General features: G+C 57.1%; 1 protein-coding gene across 1 annotated transcript in view; it reads right to left on the reverse strand.

Moving 5' to 3' along the window:
• PLXNA1 (plexin A1) overlaps window positions 1–6,388 on the reverse strand; it is a 113,334-nt gene extending 106,946 nt beyond the window's left edge. The window contains exon 1 of the mRNA XM_064724456.1: window positions 6,224–6,388. The gene's annotated coding sequence lies outside the window, so the exon portion shown is untranslated. The remainder of the gene's footprint in view (window positions 1–6,223) is intronic.
• Window positions 6,389–12,318: the final 5,930 nt, after the last annotated feature.

A 12,318-nucleotide genomic window follows, 5' to 3' on the forward strand; every position in this document is an offset into this window, starting at 1 on the left:
AGGGACCCTGCCAGCAGGCCAACACTTGTAGGAATAAAAACCATGGAGAAGGAGATGGGGGTGGAGGGAATGCAACACTGGGGAACAGATATAAATGTTTTACAGAGGCCGTGGCAGCTGGAAGCTGGGGCTCACACCCCGGCTCTGACACTGCTCTGCTGCAGGGCAGGCAGATCTACCCAGTGCAAAAGTCAAATCCCAGGGCAGGGCAGACTCCTATCGAGCTCCAGCTCGCAGAGCCCAACAGCAAGCCCTCGGGCTGGCCAAAATCACAATGCAGGACTTAACACCATCCAGCAAAGCCTTCCGAGGGCCACAAAGCTGGACACGGACCAGCAGGGAACACACGATCCTGCGAAACATCCTGCCCACCAGCCAAGCTCCAAGATTATTTTTAAACTCCTCCTAAAATATTTTTGGGTTTTCCTCTTCCCCTGTTGAAACTAACAGTTTGCACAGGAAGAGCGAAGCAGCCGCCCGTACACAAAGCCCGGCCGCATGCACAAAGCAAACAACTTGGTGCCATTACAATCACCTGCGATGTTATCGGCAGCTCTGACGGGGTCGGCACTGGCAGGAGGAAATGTGGTTTTTACATCGTGCCACTTGAAACAAGTGTGACCATCCTTCCTCCCCCCTGCCCCCCAGCAGCCATGCCAACACCCTGGTAAAGAGGGGGAACAGCCCGTGGATGTGGGGCTACACACACAGGAAATTTCTCCCCCTAACACAGGAATTTTCATCTTCTCTTGCCAGGAATTTACTTCTGTGAGAGAGCCTGAATATTTTGACAAAGAGTTGTTTAACTAAACACGTAATGCAAAGGGATTCACAGGCTCCTACAATGACACCAAGACTTGCCTGGATGGGGAGGTGAATCTGCAAAGGATCATGCCCCCAACATCGACACTGCTCAGAGCATCCAAGCTTTCCAATAATTTTGGGAAACCATTCCCACTCCCAAGCCCTCACATGCCAGACTGCATCTCTGCTCCTCCAAACTCCCAAGAAAACATGAAGAGTCACTCGACATTTATCAGTTCAAAACACATGTGCAATTAGCAGGATTTTTTTTGCCTCCCTCCAGTATAATTATACATGTTTTAATGCAATTACCACCCCTGTATTTTGTACATTAAACAGTAGGCAACCCAAGGAAGAGAGACGCTTTTATTTTTCTTGGCTTTGCCTTCCTGAAAATAATACTATGTTGCAAAATAACTCCGGAAGACGGGCTTATCTTCACCAGAAAGAGAGGGAGAGAAGGAAAAAAAAAAAAAACGGGAAGAGGGAAGGAGAAATCTCACAAAGAAAAAGCAGGGATTGCAGTGCCCCTCCACCCTACCCTCACCCTCCAGTCCCCACACAAACCTGTACCTGGAAACCGCCCCTGATTCCACGGACAGGACTCAGAAGCAGCCTCAGCCCTTCGCCATCGCCGACAGAAAGGAAAACTGGACCAAGAGAACGGTCCTGGTTACTCAAGCTGGGGTCATTAGCCGGATTAAAGCGGCGAGCTCCGGCCAGCAGCACGGAGAGCAAAGTGCAGCTAAACTGCCCAAATTGGATTAGCAGCGCTCCCGGGCCTCTGTGCCAACTTGGCTGGCAGATCGAGGGATGCTCAGGATGAGGAGGTGGGCAGCCAGCCCCAGGGCTGATCTGCAGGCTGCCGGTGGGGAGTGGAGGGATGAGGAGGAGATGGTCCCTGCACAGCATGTCCCCAGAGCCACACAGCCCGTCTCTGGCACCCATGGCATGTTCTCACCTCGGGCACTTTCTCCAGCAAAATCCCTCACAATCTCAGCTCAAGGAGCAAAGAGGATATGGCACCCTGGCTCGCACCAGGCCCTGAGCTGAACCCAGCAATAAAAAATCTCCTCTGTGCTTCAGGCAGCTCACGAGGGTCTCTGGCCCCAGGCACAGACCAGCACAGCTGGGCACAGGCCAGGGCTGCATTTGGCTCTCATTACACCACGACACCATGGGGACAGAGGAATCACCCAAAATAGTCCATCTTGCACCATGCAAGGCAACTTCAGAGGAGAAAGGAGCAAAAGTGTTTATGGAATGTGAGCCTGATGACCTGGATGTGGAGTTTTCTTCCAGACTCAAACATCTTGACACACCAGCAACAAAGAGGAGGCGTTCCAAGCCTTGGCTAAAGGGAAAATAAACTATGAGATGTTTTTCATTCAGGTTTTTAAATGGTGGCTTCCACCTGGAACAAGGGCTGGAGGCAGCCACAGAGGGCTCAGGGAAGCAAGGCAAACAAGGACACCTTCTTGTGTCTGGCTATGCTCTGACAAACCCATGGGAAGGTGTGGGCTTGGACACAGCACATGGTGAGTGCAGGGCAGAAGAGCCAGGACTGCCCATGCCTGGCACTGAAACCACAAAGCTTATTTATTGTCTGCAGCTTTTCTCCTCCATGAGGCACAAGGTGTTTGCTCAAACGTGACCTCCAAGCATAGCAGGCAGACCATGTTGGGGTATCTACACCCCAGGCTGCACCCTGGGGAAGGCTAAGAGGGCATGGATGAGGCTGTGGGTCAGGGATGGTGCCAGAGCACACATGTTCTCGCCAAGTACCATTTATCTGTAGTGGGATGCTCCCCAGAGCACTGCATGGAACACTTCCCAGGTACAGCCAGGGAAGAAGCTGGTTGTCCCCAGTCTAAAGCCAAACCAGCCACCTCACCAGCGGATGGTGGCAAACCCTTGCTCCTCCTCATTTTGCATGAAGCCATGGCACTCAGCACCTTGCTGGGAAAAGGGGCCCCAATCCAAACTCAGGGAAGTTAAGGAGTCATGGTACATGCTCAACTAAGCTCCACATCACTCATAATTCCCAGCCTTTGGGCCTTCCTCTACGCACATGGTACATCACCAAGCCATTCACTGGTCAAACCCTGGCCAGGAACCCTCTAATCACTAGTTTTTTCCACGTAGCACACAAACTTGAAGGAGACATTAATGGATCAGAGACAACAATCTAAGTTCTCAATACGTGCATTCCACCAGTTCAGATCAATGAAAAATTCAAGCTTGCAGGCAGTGAGGATGGCATTATGGGCATTGGGGTGACCCATGCCCACCCTTCTGTCTCTGCACAGAGACATGGCACCACCTCTGCTGTCCTGGCTCTTCCAAGGCTCCCCTTCCATTGAGCCAGAGGTGCCAAAAACCATCACTGACTCCTCACTGGGGACACAAACGACCAAGGCACCAGAACACCTTACACAGAAAGGCAATTGCAACAAAGCCCAGCGGGACTAGCAGAGGTCCAGCACGGGTAATGCTCCCATGGTTCGAGGAGCGGCTGTGCCAGCCCGGTCTGTGCTGCTCGGGAGCTGCCGGCTCAGGGCTGGCTCCGGCGCTGAGCGCTGCAGCCAGCAGCGAGGCAGCCAGCAACAAAGGCCCTGACCCACACTCAGCACACAGGATAAACACTCCCGAGCTCCCCTCATTAACTCCGATCCCAGGGCCAGATCCTTCGCTTTGTTGGGCAGAAGTGAAACGCAGCGAAGGCGCGGCAATCACCGGCCCGGCGTGACACGGGCACGCAGGGAGCAGGGCCGGGAGCAGGGGGCAGGGGCAGCCCCGGCCCCGCCGCGGAGGAGGGGAGGCAGCGCTGCCAGCACGCAGCAGCAGCGCCGCTTTATTGCCCTTCCCATCTGGGCTGCGCAAAGCCCGCTGAAGCACGCTCACTGCCCGGGAGCCGCCGGCACGGCCCCGGCCCCGTCTGCAGCGCAGTTCCGAGCAGTTTGTTTATCTCTGCCTCGCTCGGGGAAAGGGCTTTGTGTGACGGAGCACAAGCGCTCGGCTCCGCGGCTCCGTGCGCCAAGGCAGATGCCTGCGCTCTGCTCCAAATCTGATGCTTCTATTAAAAAAAAAAAATAAGCCAAGAGGGGGAAAACTCTCCCCGGCGCTGCTATCATCATGCTAACAAAAGCAACGCCAAAACTTTAATCTTCAGGGTAGCAGCTGCAGAAAGCCCAGGCACCCAGGGGAGCAGGAGCCAGGCAGCCCCCGGCGCTGCCTCCCCGCAGCCCCCCGAGAGCAGCGAGCGCATCCAGGCTTGTCTCTCTCGGAGAGCCACGGGCGGATGGGGAGCACCAGATCACACGCATGATCGGGGATTTTGAATCCAAACTTCCTTACCAGCCTTCCTTACAGCCCCGTGTCGCCACACCGCTGCCGGCACCGGCATCCACTGGCACCAGCAGATCGCTCGGCGGCGAGCGGGAAGAAGAAAAAAACCTTCCCTCCTTGCAGCCACTTAAGAAATTATCCATGCATCCTCCCAGAGGCATCTGCCCCACTGCTTTTCCTTGGCTTCTCCACCTTTCCGCCCTGTTCGGTCACCAGTGTCTTAAGAGAGAGACATCGAGTCACTCATTTTACCCACTGAGTATATACAAAAGACCCTGGGATTGTTCAGGAAGCAATTAGCCGCTGTTCAGAGGAAAATGGTGTTTTCAAATGGATAACCTTTGATGTAGTCAATAGCCTCAGCTCCTCTTTTTTTTTTACCCTTTTTAATTCTTGCAGCCGCACACGAAAGAAAATAAAAAATAAAAAATTTAAAAAAGAAATCCAGCAAAAGGCTGTTAATTCCCCCCGACACAGCTCTCGCTCAGCAAAAAAGGATTTTCTCGCAAGCTGGAGGAAAAGCAGCTTCGGGAGGCGGCTCATCTGCCCAACTTTTCTCCCCTCCGTGTCCCGGAGCATACGAGAAGGATCATGAATATTCATCCCCCCCGTTAGCAGGTTCTGCTTTTGTTTTGTCCTCCCCAAGCAGAAGCCAGGGGGAAGCTAACAAGTGAGGTTAATGCCTGTCTTTTCTCTCCCATCCGTCTCCTCTTTAACCAGTGACCTTCATGTTAAGCCCTGTTTACACACCAGCCCCCCTCCCCTGGCTCCCCCTACCCCGGCGCTCGGCCAGAGGCAGAAGGAAGAATTTTCCCCCAAGGAAGACGAGGGAGGAGAAGGCGATTGCGGGATTCCGGGATTTATTTCAGCATGCCACAGAGATTTTGCAAATCCCTCCCCGATCGCACGCCGGAGCGGCCGCGTGTGTTCGCCGGGCTAAGGGAAGGGGCTAAGGGACCCCGCAGCCGGCTTCATCCGCCACCTTCCCCGTTCACAGCGGCGGCGGGAGGCGCGCACCGGCGCAGCCCCGCACACACAGGTACCGCAGCCTCCCACGCCTCGCTCGGAGCTGCGCTGCCAAACTACAGCTCGATCACAATAGTACCGATCACAGCGAGGGCACGGCAGCCATCTCACCCTGCCCCATCCCATCCTACCCCATCCCATCCCGCAGGGCGCCCACGGCACCTCCCCGCCGGTTGGGGAGCGGGGAGCGCGGAGGGAACGGCGGCGCTGTGGGCTCCAGGACGAGCCCAGCCCGGATGCCGCGCACCGCGCCCCGGCGGGATGCGGGATGTGAAGCGGCGAGAATACGTGAATGGATACGGGATAGCACAATGCGGGGATGGCAGCGGGAACACGGGGCAGTGCGGACACAGGGTGGCAGCCAGGATGCGGGGCAGCACGATGCGGGGATGGCAGCGGGGACGCAGGGCAGGGCAGATCCGTGATCCAAGGCGGCCAGCACGGAAGGGCTGAGCCCGGCTCACGTCCCCAGCGGGGTCGGACCCGGCGGGGCTGGGGCAGCGAACGCCGCCGAGAGCCGGGGCGGGAGGGGAGGAGGGAGGCGGCCGAGCCCCGTCGCTACACCGGCTAGGGAGGCACCGCTGGCACCGGCTCCCCGCGGGAGCGCCCTGGCCCGAGCAGCTCCGCGATGGGAGGCGGCCCCCAGCCCGTCCAGCCCGTACCTGCCCGCTCCCCGGCACACACCGCCCCGAGACCCGCGCGGGGCGTGCGGCGGATAAAGAAAGAGGCTCGGTCCCGGCGCGGTTCTGTCCCCCCGCGGGAGGCGGCTCCCGGAGCCGCGGGGCGCAATGCGGGCTGGTCCCGGCGGCAGCAGCGCGGCGCCGGCCCTGCCCGGCCCAGCCCAGCCCTGCCCGGCCGCCGCGGCCCCTCCGCGCCCCCCGACGGGACCGCCGTGCCCTGCCCGGGCCAGCCCCGCGCCGTCGCCGCGGTGCCAATAAAGCCAAATATTTTAGGGGAGCGATAAAGCCAGATCCGCGGTATTTTTAGCGAACAGACCGATCGCGCTCATCGCGCCGCGCCCGAAAGTTGCAGCCGGGTTACTCACGGCTCCGGTCCCCGCTCGCCTCCGCCGTGCCAGCCATAATTGCATTCCACACCAAGCCGCCCGCCGGGCCGCCGCCGCCTTCTCCGCCGCCGCTGCCTCCTTCTCCTCCGTCCCCTCCTCCTCCTCCTCCGTGCCCGCCTCCCCCCGCCGTCGCCGCCGCCGCCGCCGCCCGGGGCTCCGCGCCCGCCTCGCTCTCGCCGCCGCCGCTGCCCCGCATGAATGGGACGGGGCGCGGGGCCCCGACGGAACGCCGCCCGCCGCGCGCGCCCCCGCCGCGCGCACGCGCGCACGCCCCGCACCGGCGGCGCGAGGGAAGAGCCCGAGGAGGCGGGGGCGCGCTCGCGGGCCGCCTGCAGGGGGCGCCAGAGGGGGGAGAGGGGCGGGGCCTGAGGAGGTGGGCGGGGAGATGTGGGTGGGGCCGCCCCGCCCCTCCCGCCCTTAAAGGGGCGATGCCGCGGGAGGGGCCCCGCTAAAAGCGGTCACGGGGAGCGGGGCAAGGATGGGACCGCACCCACCCGAGTGTCCGCCCCCTCCGCTCTCCGGCCCACCACGGAAGGACCTTGGTCCCCCAGGATCGTCCATTCAGCGTCTTCCCACTGGCATCACATCCAGTCTGCCTAAAATTAAAATTACAAATGGGGAGAAAAATAATAAGAACATTACAATGTTTACAATAATAAGAACATTACAATGTTACAATGTTATTAATTGCGCGTCTGAAGTGGTTGTTTGTATTTTTTTTAAGTACGTTCGGTATTATCCACTCTTGTAACCTTCCCCTACTTTTCCCTCTCACCATGCCAGCCAGAGAGTCCCTTCCCAGAGACAGCAGTGCCACTGTGGCACCCTGTCCTCTGTTTGGTTGGGCCCTAATGAAATGCTCCCTCATCTCTCCAGAGAAGGGACCTTTATAAAAATCAGCAGGAATAAACAGTGTGTTTGTCATTGGGACCTCCACAGACTTTAGAAGAGACCTTCGAGATGGAAATGACAGGAGTGAATCTTTGCAGACCTCCCCATTAGGAGATGGAGCTGTAAATGGTTCTGGTTCCCTGGGACCCCACCATTTGCTGCAGCACAGGGGCAGTCGGTGCAAGCTGGCTTGTTCAGACAGGTTTTCCTGGCTGCAACCAGCCAGACCTTTAGCCCCACCAGCTCTCAGCACAGGGATACTTTGTCCTTTTGACACTTTGTCCTTTACACGCCGTGGGAGTCTGGGAGCTGCCCCATCTGAAGGAAGGCGTGTGCTCACCTTGTGCAGGTACACGTATGGATGCCCTCTGCAAGATCCCAGCAGGTGTGAGTGTGTCCACAGGAGCTCCTTGCCCTCTCTGACGGGAGGAACAGAATTCCAAAGCTGTGGAGAGCAGCACAGGGCACTTTGGGAGAGGACATGAGAGCACAAGGCACAGGTGAGTCTCAGGTACCAGAACAGAGAAGAAAATGGACCTTCAGAGGCTCAAGTGAGAGTAGGGAAGGAAAACAGAGGAGAAAAAGGGTGACTTGGTTGAGTTAAACAGCAGAGCTGCACTCCCCTCAGCACCTCAATGCTCACACCTCGCTCAGAGCCCACCTGAGAGCCCAGATGATGTCCCTGCAACTTGGACAACAAGGTTTTCTTCTCATTTATCTCCCCATCCTGCCAGCATCCATTTCCAGGAGGCCAGAGGAGCTGAGAGCAGCACCATTCCCCCAGAGCACAGCATCGGGGGCTGCCATTCTCCCACCTCTTGTTTGTGCAGGGACACACATGGGGCCCAGGCTTAAAAGCTTTCCAGACAGAGGAGACATCATCAAGCCCTGCCGGCAGGGAAGTGGCTGGGATTTGGATCACTTCCCCCAGACTGAAAGAAACACTTCTCCCTTTTTTTTCTTCCCCCTCTTCCTCCATGAGACTAAATTTAGTGAATACCTTTCACATTAAAAACTTGTCAGGTATTCACATCCAAAGAGGCTGCTGCTCCTGTCTCTCAGGGGAGTTACCGAGACAGCAAAACCTCTTAAACGAATGAAAAAGAAGGGAGAGATATTCAGGCAATCTCCCACTACTGCTTTGAAATCCATTCTCTCCCAGGGCCGCTGCCGGGGCACCACGGTCCCACGGCTGCCATCTCATCCACAGAGGCAAGAAGAGAGGGATGAGAGGTTTGAGTTCTCCCTGCATGGAGCAGGATGCAGCAGCCCTGCCCTCGGGCCGGTGCTGCCATTTCCCCTGGCACGGGAAACTGGAGCCATTTATTTCTGCTGCAAGATGTATTTGTCCACATACAGCCAGTGACAAGGGGAACCAAGGTGGTGGAGAAAAGAGAGAGCAAGAGTGGTGAGAAAAGAACGGGCGCCTGGCTGAGAGTGCTCCTGCCTGATGCACCGAGGGCCCAGCCCCGAGAGAAGAAAAGAAAGGAAAACAGAAAGGAAAACAGAAAGGGAATGCCAGAACCAGCCATGCCCGTGGCCAGCAGGGTCAGGAGGGAGCTGGCAGGGGACATTGGGCTTTGTGGCTTTGTGTCGGGTGGGAAACAGCCTCGGGCTGCAGCGACCCGCGGAGCTGCTCGGTGGCTCAAAGGACAGCGCGCCCGGGGCAGCGGGACACGCTTGTCACTCACACGGCATCCCCCGCGTCTGGGCACCGCACCCGCAGACAGAGCCTCGTTATCTCGGGAGCCTGGCTTTTATCCTGCCTCCCAGGGGGCTGCTGTGCTCATCCACAGCCCCCCTGCTCATCCTCATCCTCATCCTCACCCCGCGGGCTGACAGGAACCGGCGGGAGCGGCACCGAAACGCGCTCCCGGCTCCCAGGGACGGCTGGGGCTGAGAGGGATGGATGGGGCTGAGGATGGGTCAGAGGGATGGATGGGGCTGAGGGGGGCTGAGAGGAACAGCTGGGGCTGAGGATGGGTCAGAGGGATGGCTGGGGGTTGACGATGGCTGAGAAGGAGGGCTGGGGCTGAGGATGACTCCGGAGGCAGCTGGATTCAAACCCAGCAGAGAAGGATGAGGGATGACAGATTAAAACTGAGGGGCTCACCCCACTCCTGCTCTCTGTGCAAAACTCGCTTCTTACCCAGCTTTGACCACATTTACATCAAGACACACTCCTGGGGTGTCTGGGGCAGTTTGTGTGTGTTAGCAGAGAGACTGAAGGGCATCTTGTTCTCTAAAAGCAGCCTGAGAACTGCTTTGTCAAAACCAGAAACTAACTGGGAGAGGATTAAGGCACTGCAGAGAGCCCAAAGGGATGGGGAAGATTTTCTACTCTGCTCTCCCAGTCTGAGTGGTGAGGGACCAAAAATGATCAGAAAAATTCACAGTTTTTCTTCTGTTTGCAGTTTTTGATTGCTAAAAATTCTGCTAAAAGGCAGAGTTCTGCACAGTGCAGGAGTCAAGGCCATGTCACTTCCCTTGGTTATCACCCACAGGTGGAAAAGTTTTCAGGAAATGAACCCCCATGAACCTGCAACCCCTTTTAAACCCCCTGCACTGAACACAGAGAGATGAAAGAAACCCAGTGGCCTCAGCCCAAAGGTTTTTAGGCTGTGAAATCTGACTGGCCCAGAGAACAGTCTGGAATCTAAATGTGGGCTTTGGGGACCTTCCCAGCCAGACTCTGCAGCTCTGCTGTGCCCAAATGGTGCCAGGCTATGCCCAGATGGGCATGGGCACCAGGAGGGATCCACTGTGCCCAGATGGCAGCAATGGGGTTTTTCCCTCCTCCCACCCTCACAAACATCTTTGCTAATCCAGCCTCAGGAGCAGAAAGGATGAGCAGCCAGGCTGGGGAGCAGCACTGGCTCTGACCAGAGGCTTTGTCAAAGTTTTCCAGGAGGCACCAGCAGCTCTTTAAGCTCCTTGACAGCCAGGATAACAAACTGTGTCTGCGGACCTCTGGGGATCCGGGGTGGAATTAAGATGGGTAATGAATAGAGCCATTTTTCAGGGGATTGCAGCTGCATGAAGGGCAGTGGGCAGAAGGTGCTGGAGAGGCACAGGGGGCAGGGACACAGGGTGGCACAGGGGCTGGCACCAGGGTGGCAGCATTCCTTCACTCCTGGCTCTGCTGGAAAGGAAGGCACTTTGCTATCTGCCAGAGCAGCTTTCACCCTCTGCCTGCTGCTACAGCCCCCTCTGGAACAATGCCCACAAAGAGGCAAGCAGCCCCTCCATCCAGCCCACCATGCTCATGTTCCTGGGGATTTGCTGGGCTGGCAGCACCACTGGTCATTTCAGCAAGAAGAGGATCTTCTTGGAGAGGATCAGGAGAAAGACAAGCCTGGGAACATCCTCATTTTCTCAGCCTGTCACTGGCAGTGATGCACGCCTTGATTTGGGAAGAGCTTTGGTGGGATGGGTGCTGGGAGGGTGTGGGAGAGGCTCTAGGGGCCCCTGCCAGGCCTGTGACAGGAGATTGCTCTGGACATGGGAGCCAGGGAATGACACACAGCCACAGTGGGGGGAGACAGACAGACAGACAGACAGTGGGATGGCTCTGCTCTTCCCAAAGCTGATTCCCCAGCTCATCCCAATGGCTGTGTATGCACCAGCCCACAAATCATGCATGCACCAGCCCATCCCCGGGGGCCAGGGAGGTCCTGCAGAGATCCCCTCTGGCCATACCTGCTCCAGCTGAGCGCCTTCATCCCTGAGCCCTGTGACTCATGACGGTGCTTAATTAGCAGGATGCCTGATGCAGACACCTGTCAACTCCTCCGAGACAACCAGCCTTTCACGTTGGCTGCCCCGGGGCTGTTCGGCAGGAACAGCTCGCTCTCCTATTGATATTCCTTCATCTCAGCCTATTTTCCAAGCCGTCAAGCTGCCATCCCAACCCTCCCAGGCCTGGCAGTGCTGGGGAAAGCAGCCTGGTGTCCGTCAGCTCCCAGGCTTTGATCCCACCTCAGCAGCCCCTCAGGAGTGCTGGAGCCACTTTGTGCTTCCCCTGGCAGCCCAACATCCCTGCTCCAAGTGCAGACTTTGGGTCAGGGCAATGTTGAGGACAGGGAAAAGTCACTGCCCCATTCCCCAGGCCCACAAAGTCTCCAAGATGCTCTACCATGGATTCCTCCCTGCCCTGGCACAGCGTGCTGTGCTGCTGTTCATTCCCTCTGCTCCATCCCCTCCCTGCCAGGGCCAGCTGAGGACCTTTTCCATGGAGCAGATTCACCTCCCCACTCACGCTTAGGATCCTGTGTCACTGCCCACTTCCCAAAGGCTTTCTGGTCCTCCACCAGTGCAGGGAGCAGAGATTCTGAGCTCAGCATGCGTGGGCACAGGAGAAGGCTGCAGAACATCTCCCCTGCATTTCATCCATGGGGAGAAGGCAGAAAATGGCACTATCAAAAGCAATGATGCATCAATCAGACAAAACTTGAGGCTGTAGCTCCCTCCACTCCCGGGTGCCAGGCTCCATCTCTAGGATGGCTGTTTTGCCATCAAGTCATGGAAAGATCAACACCAAATCCTCTGGTGGCTCCAAAAATTCACCTCTGTCACATGGAACAAGTGGGTGGCCATGAGACATCAAGGAGTCCCTTCCCTTTCTCGAGTACCCATGTAAAATTAAAATGGACAAGGAAGAAGCTGCTGTAAATAATGCATTCATGGTGCAGTACACAGCTTCGGGAGCACATATTCATTGTCTAGTCTTATTTAAAGAAACCCAGCCCTTCCTGAGTCATTAAAAATGTATCCTGGTTTCAGCTTCATCCCATATACACTCACCACTGTGAAGCAGGTGGTTCAGTGGCTATTTTGATGCCTTCCCTCTCTCAGCTGGGCCTGGGCAGCCCCATGCTGTCACAAGTGAGGCCTCAGGGTCACATGAAAAATTCACACACTTGGCATCAGGCGCTTTCCATCCCCGTGCTCTTGCTCCTCCCTCACACCTGGGCCCACAGACCCACTCTGTGTCCCTGCCTCCCAGACCCCAGCAGCATCCTCTGAGCTGATAAAGGATAAAACAAGAACTGCCAAGCCCTGGTCTGGCCACTGCATCCATCCCGCTGCCTTCTCCCACCTCCCTCTTGCCATCTTAGCTCTCCAACGCATATTCCCCTTGCTCATGCCCTGCAGCTCCTCACAAATGCCTGCCTCTACCCTGG

Source organism: Zonotrichia leucophrys, chromosome 12 (assembly GCF_028769735.1).
Source record: "Zonotrichia leucophrys gambelii isolate GWCS_2022_RI chromosome 12, RI_Zleu_2.0, whole genome shotgun sequence".
NCBI lineage: Eukaryota > Metazoa > Chordata > Aves > Passeriformes > Passerellidae > Zonotrichia > Zonotrichia leucophrys.